Source organism: Nomascus leucogenys, chromosome 24, assembly GCF_006542625.1.
Source record: "Nomascus leucogenys isolate Asia chromosome 24, Asia_NLE_v1, whole genome shotgun sequence".
NCBI lineage: Eukaryota > Metazoa > Chordata > Mammalia > Primates > Hylobatidae > Nomascus > Nomascus leucogenys.
Window position 1 is genome coordinate 863,330 of NC_044404.1, and position 11,244 is coordinate 874,573.

Sequence of the window (11,244 nt, forward strand, 5' to 3'; positions counted from 1 at the left end):
CCATTCCATCCCAAACCATTCCTCTCCTTCCACTCCAATCCAATCCACTCCACTCCACTATGCTACATTCCTTCCCATTCCATTCCACCCCATTTCACTCCACTCCACCATACTCCCCTCCACTACACTCTACTCCATTCCATTCCATCCCAGTCAAATCCACTCCATTCCACTCCACTCCACTGCACTCCACTGCATTCCATTCCATTCCATTCCACTCCATTCCATTACATTCTTTCTTTCGACAGTATCTCACTCTGTCAGCAAGGCTGGAGTGCACTGGCACAATCTGAGCTCACATTTCATTTCACCATTCCATTCCATTTCATTCCATTCTAGCCCAATCCACTAAACTCCAGTGCACTCCACTCCATAGCATTCCACTCCTCTCCGCCCCACCCCACTCCACTCCACTCCACTCAATTCCATTGCATTCCATCCCATTTTATTCTACTCCATTCCTCTACAGTCCATTCCATTCCATTCCACCCTACTCCAATTCATTCCACTACACTCCACTCCACTCCTTTCAATTCCATTCCAATCCATTCCATTCCACTAAACTCCAATCCACTCCACTCCACTTCACTCCATTCCATTCCACTCCTTTCGACTGCACTTCACTCCACTCCACTCCATTCCATTCCAAACCATTCCGTTCCATCTGACTCCATTCCACTTCACTCCACTCTACTCCACTCCTGTCCACTCCATTCCACTCCATTCCATTCCATTCCATTCCACACCATTCCACTCCATTCCACTCCACACCATTCCACTCCATTCCACTCCACTCCAATACACTCCACTTCAATCCACTACACTCCACTACACTACACTCCACTACAATCCATTCCATTACTTTCTTTCAATAGGATCTCACTCTCTCACCCAGGCTGCAGTGCAGTGGCACAATCTCAGCTCAGTTTTTATTTCAGCATTCCATTCCATTCCATTCAATTCCACTCGACTCCACTCCACTCCACTCCATTCCAGTGCACTCCATTCCCCTTCACTCCACTCTAATCCATTCCAATCGACTCCATTCCACTCCACTCCACTCTATTCCACTTCACTCCATTCCACTCCCCTCCAATGCCCTCAACTCCGTTTTATTCCATTCCATGCCATTGCCCTCCATTCCACTCCACTGCATTCCACTACACTCCACTACACTCCCACCACTCCACACCACTCCATTCCACACCACTCCATTCCACTCCATTCCACTCCACTCTACTCCACTCCACTCCATTCTGTAAGATTCCATTGCAATCCATTCCATTCCATTAAACTCCACTCCACTCCACTTCACTCCACTCCACTCCACACCACTCCATTCCACACCACTCCATTCCACTCCACTCTACTCCACTCCACTCCACTCCATTCCATAAGATTCCATTGCAGGCCGGGCGCGGTGCCTCACGCTTGTAATCCCAGCACTTTGGGAGGCTGAGGAGGGCGGATCATGGGGTCAGGAGATCGAGACCACAGTGAAACCCCATCTCTACTAAAAATACAAAAAAAAATTAGCCGGGCGTAGTGGCTGGCGCCTGTAGTCCCAGCTACTCGGAGAGGCTGAGGCAGGAGAATGGCATGAACCCGGGAGGCGGAGCTTGCAGTGAGCCGAGATTGCGCCACTGCACTCCAGCCTGGGCGACAGAGTGAGACTCCGTCTCAAAAAAAAAAAAAAATGATTCCATTGCAATCCATTCCATTCCATTAAACTCCACTGCACTCCACTTCACCCCACTCCACTCCACTCTATTCCATTCCATTCCATTACACTTCATTCTATTCCACTCCACTCGACTCCACTCCATTCCACTGCACTCCACTCCACTACGTTCTTCTCTACTCCACTGCAATACATTCCATTCCATTCCTTTCTTTCGAGAGGATCTCACTCTGTCACCCAGGATGCAGTGCCGTGGCACAATCTCATCTCACATTTCATTTCACCATTCCATTTCATTCCATTCCATTCCCTTCCACTGCACTCCATTCCACTCCCCTCCACTCCAGTCCACTCCATTCCATTCTATTTCATTCCATTCCATTTCATTCCACTCCAGTCCACTCCAGTCCACTCCATCCCACCCCACTCCACTCCATTCCTCACCACTCTGTTGCATTCCACTCCACACCACTACATCGCACTCCACTCCATACCACTCCACTCCTCTGCACTCCACTCCATTCTAACACACTCCACTAAACTGCACACCCCTCCATTCCATTACACGCTGTTCCACTCCACACCTCTCCATTCCATTCCACCCTTTTCTATTCCACTCCTTTCCACTGCATTCCATTGCATTCCATTCCTTTCCATTCCACTCCACTCCACTTCATTGCACGCAACTCCACTCCAGTCCTTTCCACTCCACTCACTTCCTCTCCACTTCACAGCTCTCCATTCTATCCCATGCCAATCCGTACCACTTCGATAAACTCCAATTTGACTCCACTCAACTCAACTCCACTCCATTCCTTTCAACTCCTTCCCATTCCGTTAAACTCCATTCCACTCCACTCCAATCCACTCCACTCCATTCCTTTCCAATCCATTGAGTCTCCCTTCCATTCCATTCCTTTCTTTCAACAGGTTCTCACTCTGTCAACCAGGATGGAGTGCAATGGCACAATCTCAGCTCACACTTCATTTCACAATTCCATTCCATTCCATTCCATTCCATCCCCCTCCACTATACTTCCCTCCATTCCATTCAACTCCATTCCACTCCACTCTGTAGAACTCCACTCCACTCCTTTGCATTCCACTCCATTCCACTCCACTCCACTCCACTACACACCCCTCAATTCCATTCCCTCACATTCCATTCAACTCCAATCCACTCCAATCCTCTCCATTCCCCTGCATTGCAATCCACCCTCCTCCATTCCATTCCCTTCCCTTCCATTCCCCTCTATTCCTCTCCACTCCACTCCATTCCATTCCATCCTATTCCATTACACTCCATAACAGTTCACTCCACTAAACTCCACTCCACTACATTCCATTCCATTCCATTCCATTCCAATCCACTCTACTGCACACAACTCCACTCCACACCACTCCTTTCCACTCCATTCCATTCCAGTCCACTCCACTCCACTGCACACCACTAGATTCCATTCCATCCTATTCTATTTCACTCCAATCCACTACATTGCATTCCACTGTACTCCACTGCACTCTGCCCCATTAAATTCCGTCCCATTCCTTTCTACCCCATTCTATTCTACACTACACTACACTACACTTCAATCTACTCCACTCCATTCCATTCCATTCCATTCCACTCCAGTCCTTTCCATTAATTTCTTTAAACAGAATCTCACTCTGTCACCCCGACTGGACTGCAGTGGCACAATCTCAACTCACATTTCATTTCACCATTCCATTCCATTCCAGTTCAATCCATTCCATTCCACTCCACTCAGCTGCACTAAATTCCACTCCACTTCACTCCAATTCGTTCCATTCCATTCTGTTCTTTCAAGAGGATCTCACTCTGTCACCAAGGCTAGAGTGCAGTGAAACAATCTCGGTTCACATTTCATTTCACGATTGCTTTCCCTTCCACTCCATTCCATTGCATTCCACTCCACTCCACTCCATTCCATTCCATTCCACTCCACTCCAGTCCACTCCATTCCACTCCACACCACTCCATTCCACTCCACTCCATTCCAGTACACTCCACTCCACTACATTCTATTCCTTCCCTTTCCATTCCACTCCATTCCATTCCACTCCAATCCACTCCACTCCACTCACTCCACTCTACTCCATTACTTTCCATCCCATAACATTCTGCTCCAATCCACTCCACTTTATGCCACTCCACTCCACTCCACTGCATTCCATTCCATTCAATTCCACTCCATTCCATTACATTCCTTTCTTGCGACAGGATCTCACTCTGTCAAACAGGCTGGAGTGCAGTGGCACAATCTCAGCTCACATTTCATTTCACCATATCATTCCATTTCATTCCATTCTATCCAAATCCACTCCACTCCTTAGCATTCCAATCCACTCCATTCCACTCCACTCCAGTCCACTCCTCTCCACTCCACCCCATTCCACTCCATTCCACCCCACACCACTCCATTCCTCTCCATTCCATTCCATTCCAGTCTACTCCACTCCACTGAATTCCTTTCCACTCCATTCCACTCCACTGCATTTCACTCCACTCCACTTTGTTCCATTACATCCCCTTCAGTTACACTCCATTGCAATCCATGCCACTCTACGCCACTCCACTCCCCTCCACCCGAGTCCACTCCACTCCACCCCACACCTCTCAATTCCACTCCACTCCATTCCACTCCACTTTGTTCCATTACATACCCTTCAGTTACACTCCACTGCAATCCATGCCACTCCACTCCACTCCACTCCACCCCAGTCCACTCCACTAGACTCCGCCCCACACCTCTCCATTCCACTCCACTCCATTCCATTCCACTCCACTCCTCTCCACTCCATTCCCTTCCATTCTATTCCAGTCCATTCTGCTAAACTCCACTCCACTCCAACCAACTTCATTCCACTCCGCTCCATTAAACTCCTCTCCACTCCACTCCATTCCATTCCATCGTATTCCATTCCACTCCATTCCATTCATTACATTCCACTGCATCCACTCCACACAACTCCACTGCACTCCCCTCCTTTCCAATGCACTCCATTCCAATCCACCCCACCCCACACAACTCCATTGCATTCCCTCCCATTCCATTCCACTCCAATCCACTCCACTCCATTCCACTGCACTGCACTCCACTCCATTGCACTCCACTCACTCCACTCCCCTGCACTCCAGTCAATTACATTCCACACAACCCCACCCCACTCCACTCTGTTCCATTCCCTTTCCTTCCATTCCACTCCATTTCACTCAACTCTACTCCACTCCACTCCTCTCCACTACACTCAAGTCCCTTCCATTCCATCCCATTCCATTCTACTCCATTCCACTCCACTCCATGCCACTCCACTTCAGTCCACTCCATTCCATTTCATTCCATTTCTTTATTTCGACAGAATCTCACTCTATCACCCAGGCTGGTTTGCAGTGGCACACTCTCAGCTCACATTTCATTTCACCATTTGAATTCCATTCCATTCCATTCAATTACAATCCATTCCATTCCATTCCATTAAACTCGACTCCACTCCACTACACTCCAGTCCACTACACTCTACTCCACTATACTACACTACATTTCAGTCCGCTCCATTCCACTCCACTCCATTCCACTCCTTTCTATTTTATTCTTCTCCACTCTACTCCAATCGATTCCACTGCACTACATTCCACTCTACTCTACTCCAGTCCACTCCACTTCAATGACTCCACTCAATTCCTCTCCACTCCATTCCACTCCACTGAACTCCCCTCCATTCCACTTTGTTCCATTCCATCCCCTTCAGTTATACTCCATTGCAATCAATGCAACTCCACTCCACTCCATGAAACTCCACTCCAGTCCACTCCACTCCAGTCCACTCCACTCCACTCCACTCCACACCTCTCCATTCCACTCCACTCCATTCCACTTCACTCCACTCCACTAGTCTCCACTGCATTCCAGTCGATTCTATTCCAGTCCATTCCACTAAACTCCACTCCACTCCACCCCACTCCATTTCACTCCTCTCCATTCCACTCCTCTCAAGTCCACTCCATTCCACTCCACTCCATTCCATTACATCCTATTCCATTCCACTCCATTCCATTCCACTCCACTCCAGGCCACTCCAGTCCATTCCACTCCATTCCACTACACTCAATTCCACTCCAGTCGACTCCACTACACTCCACTACATTCCACTCCTCTCCTCACCATTCCATTCCTCTCCACTCCTTTCCATTCCAGTCTACTACATTCCACTCTTGTCCTCTCCAGTCCACTCCAACCCTTCCAGTCCATTCCCTTCCATTCCATTCCCCTCCATTCCACTCCACTCCACTTCACTCCATTCCATTCCATCCCATTCCATTACAATCCATTCCAGTCCACTCCACTCAACTCCACTCCACTCCATTACATCCCTTTCCTTTCTCCTCCATTCCACTCCATTCCACTCGTCTCCACTCCACTCCACTACATTTCATTCCATCCCATTCCATTCTACTCCATTCCACTCCTGTCCAATCCACAGCACTCCACTCCACTCCACTTCATTCCAAGGCATTCCATTCCATTCCATTGCACTCCATTCCATTCCATTCCTTTCTTTCAACAGGAGCTTACTCTGTCACTCAGGCTGGAGTGCAGTGGCAAAATCTGAGCTCACATTTCATTTCACCATTCTATTCCATTCCCTTAAATTCCATTCCACCCTACTCCAAGCCACTCCACTACACTCCTTTCCACTCCACTCCAATCCACTGCATTCCTTTCCATTCCATTCCCGTCCATTCCATTGCAATCCACTCCATTCTGCTCCAATCCAGTCCACTCCACTCCAATCCAATCCATTCCATTCCATTCCTCTCCATTCCATTCCATTCCACTCCATTCCATTCCATTCCATTCCACTCCATTCCATTCCATTCCACTCCATTCCACTCCATTCCATTCCATTCCATTCCTTTCCTTTTTTGAACAGGATCTCACTCTGTCACCCAGGCTGCATGATACATTTCATTTTACCATTTCATTCCATTCAAGTCCACTCCACTCCACTCCATTCCAGTCCACTCCATTCCACTCAACTCCACTCCATTGTGTTTCTTCCCATTCCATTCCACTCCACTCCATTGCATTCCACTCCATTCCACTCCACTCCATTCCCTTCCATTCCAATCCGTTCCACTCCAGTCCACTCCAATCCACTCAACTCCACTCCACTTCACTCCATTCTTCTCCATTCCACTCCACTCCACCCCACACCACTCCATTCCACTGCACTCTATTAAACTCCACTACACTCCTCTCCACTGCACTCCATTCCATTCCATTCTATTCCACTCCATTCCAACCCACTACCCTCCACTTCACCCCACTCCATTACCCTCCACTCCACTCCACTCCACTCCATTCCATTCAATTCCATTCCATTCCTTTCTTTTGACAGGATCTCACTCTGTCATACACACTGGGCTGCAGTGGCAGAATCTCAGCTCACATTCCATTTCACAATTCCATTCCATTCCATTCCCTTCCATCCCATTCAACTCCACTCTGCTGTTCTACTCCACTCCATTCCATTCCACTCCACTCTACCACACTCCACTCCATTCCACTCCACTGCATTCCAATCCACTCCACTCCACTCTGCTCCGTTCCATTCCATTCCCTTCCATTACATTCCATTCCACTCCACTCCACTCCAATCCACTTCACTCCACACCACTCCATTCCACTCCACTTTACTCCACTCTAATCCATCCCACTCCACTCCATTCCACTCCACAGCATTCCACTCCACTCAACTCCACTTCACTCTGTTCCATTCCATTCCATTACACTCCATTCCACTCCACTCCAATGCACTCACCTCCTCTCTAATCCACTCCATTCCATTGCATTGCATTCCATTCCACTCCATTCCACCACATTGCATTCCAATCCACTCCACTCCATTCCACTCCACTGCATTCCACTCCACTCCACTCCACTGCACTCCACACCACTCGTCTCCATTCAATTCCTTCCTATTCCACTACACTCCATTCTACTCCATTCCACTCGACTCCACTCCCCTCCTTTCCACTCCACTCCACACCACTCCTTCTCATTTCATTCCATTCAATTCCACTCCAATGCACTCCACCTCACTCCACTCCTTTCCACTCCACTCCACTCCACTCCACACCGCTCCATTCCATTCCATCCCATTCCATTCCACTGCAATCCACTCCACTCCACTGTACTCCACTCCACTCCATTCTCTTCCATCCCATTCCTTTTCACTCCATTCCACTACACTACACTCCTCTCCACTCATTCCCATTCCATCCCATTCCTTTCCACTCCGTTCCAATCCACTCCACTCCACTCTATTCCATTCCATTCTGTTCCATTCCATTACACTCCATTCTTCTCCACTCGACTCCACTCCACTCCACTACACTACACTCTACTCCACTCCTCTCAACTCCTTTCCATTCCATTATTTCTTTCGACAGGCTCTCACTCTGTCACCCAGGCTGCAGTGCATTGGTGTAATCTCAGCTCACAATTCATTTCACCATTTCATTTCATTCCATTCCATTCTTCTCCACTCCTCTCCACTGCACTCTGCTCTACTCCCCTGCATTCCATTCCATTTCATCCCATTCTTTTCCACTCCACTCCACTCCATTCCATCCCATTCCATTCCACTCCATTCCATTCTACTCCACTCCACTCCACTGTACTCCACTCCACTCCACTGTACTCCACTCCACTACACTCCATTTCATTCCATCCCATTCCTTTCAACTCCATTCCACTCTACTCCACTCTTCTCCACTCATTCCCATTCCATCTCATTCTTTTCCACTCCACTGCACTCCACTCCAGTGCAATCCACTCTATTCTATTCCATTCCATTACACTCCATTCCTCTCCACTCTACTCCATTCCACTAAACTCCACTCCACTCCACTACACTACACTTTACTCCACTTGACTCAACATTCCATTTCATTGCTTTCTTTCGACAGGATCTCACTCTGTCACCCAGGCTGCAGTGCATTGGCACAATCTCAGCTCACATTTGATTTCAACATTTTATTCCATTCCATTCCATTCCATTCCACTCCGCTCCACTCCACTCCATTCCATTCCATCCCATTCCTTTCCACTCCACTCCACTCTATCCCATTCCATTCCATTCCATCCCATTCCATTCCAATCCATTCCATTCCATTCCTTTCTTCCATCAGGATCTCACTCTGTCACCCAGGCTGTAGTGCAGTGGCACAATCTCAGCTCACATTTTATTTCACCATTCCATTCCATTGGATTCCATTCCATTCCATTGGATTCCATTCCATTCCATTCCACCCCACTCCAGTCCACTGCACTCTACTCCACTCAATTCTATTCCATTCCATTCCACTCCACCCCACTCCAGTCCACTGCACTCTACTCCACTCAATTCTATTCCATTCCCTTCCACTCCATTACACTTCACTCCACTCCGCTCCACTCCACTCAACTCCATTACATTCCAATCCATTGTATCTCATTCCATTCGACTCCACTGCACTCCACTCTACTCCACTCCATTCCATTCCATTCCATTCTACTCCATTCCATTACTCTCAGTTCCAATCTATCCCTTTCCATTCCTCTCCACTCCACTCCACTCCATTCCATACCATTACATTTCCATTCCATTCCTATCCTTTCCACTGCACTCCACTCAACCCCTTTCCATTCCACTCCATTCAACTCCACTGCATTCCACTCCAATTCACTCCATTCCACTCCACTCCATTCCATCCCATTCCTTTCCATTCCATTCCACTCCATTCCTTTCTTCCCTTAGCATCTCACTCTGTCACCCAGACTGTAGTGCAGTGGCACAATCTCAGCTCGCATTTCATTTCACCATTCCATTCCTTTCCATACGATTCCATTCCATTCCATTCCACTGCACTCCACTCCACTCCACTCAATTTCATTCCTTTCCATTCGATTCCATTACACTCCACCCCACTCCCCTCCCCTCCTTTTCTTTCCACGACATCCCATTCCCTTCCATTCCACTCCATTCCACCCCACTCCTCTCCATTCCATTCCAATGCATTACTCTCCATTGCATTCCATTCCATTCCTTTCATTCAAAAGGATCTCACTCTGTCACCCAGGTAGGATTGCAGTGGCAAAATGTCAAGACACATTTCATTTCACCATTCCATTCCATTATATTCCATTCCACAGCACTCCACTGCACTCCACTCCACACCATACCATTGCATTTCATTCCATTCCACTCCATTCCACTCCCCTCCAGTTCACTTCACTTCACTCCATTCCATTGAATCCAATTCCATTCTACTCCATTCCGTTGAATGCAATTCCATTCTACTCCATTCCAGTACACTCCAATCCAATCCACTCCAATCAACTCCATTTCATTCCATTCCATTCCATTCCACTCCATTCCACACCATTTCACTCCACTCATCTCCACTCCACTCCATGACATTCCATCCCTTTCCATTCCAATCCATTCCACTCCACTTCACTGCATTCCATTCCATTAAATTCCCCTCCATTCCTTTACATTCATTTCACCATTCCATTCCATTACACTGCACTCCACTCATCTCCACTCCACTCCACTACATTCCTCTCTATTCCATTCCAGTACACTCCACTCCACTCCATTCCACTCCACTCCATTCCTCTCCACTCCAGTCCACTCCACGCTGTTCCATTCATTTCCATTCTGTTACAATCCATTCCCCTCCACGCCACTCCTATCCACTCCTCTCAAATCCAACCCCTTTCACTCCACTCCACTCCTCCCCAGACCATTGCATTCTCTTCCACTCCATTCCACTCCACTCCACTACACTCCAATCCTCTCCATTCCATTCCATTCTATTCCACTCCATTCCACTCCACTCCACTACTCTCCAATCCTCTCCATTCCATTCCATTCTATTCAACTCCATTCCACCACAATCCACTCCATTCCACCCCACTCCATTCCACTCCGCTCCACTCCACTCCAATCCATCCCACTCCACTCCATTCCTTTCCATCCTATTCCATTCCACTCCATTCCAATCCATTCCACTCCACTTCATTCCATTCTATACCACTCCATGCTACTCCACTCTACGCACCTCCACTTTATTCCACTCTTTCCACTCCACTCCATTCCACTCTGCTCCACTCCATACCACTCAATTCCATTCCCTCCCATTTTTTCTCACTCCAAATTCTCCACTCCACTCCTCTGCACACCACTCCACTACACTACACTACACTCCTTTCCATTCCATCCCATTCCATTCGATTGCTATCCACTCCACTCCACTCCACTCCATTCCATTCCATTCCATTCCTTTCTTTTGACAGGATCTCCCTCTGTCACCTAGGGTGGCGGGCAGTGGCACAATCTCAGCTCACATTTTATTTCACCATTCCATTCCATTCCACTTGATTCCATTCCATTCCATTCCATTCCATTCCACTCCACCCCACTCCACTCCACTACACTCAATTCTATTCCATTCCCTTCCACTCCATTACACTCCACTCCAGTCCGTTCCA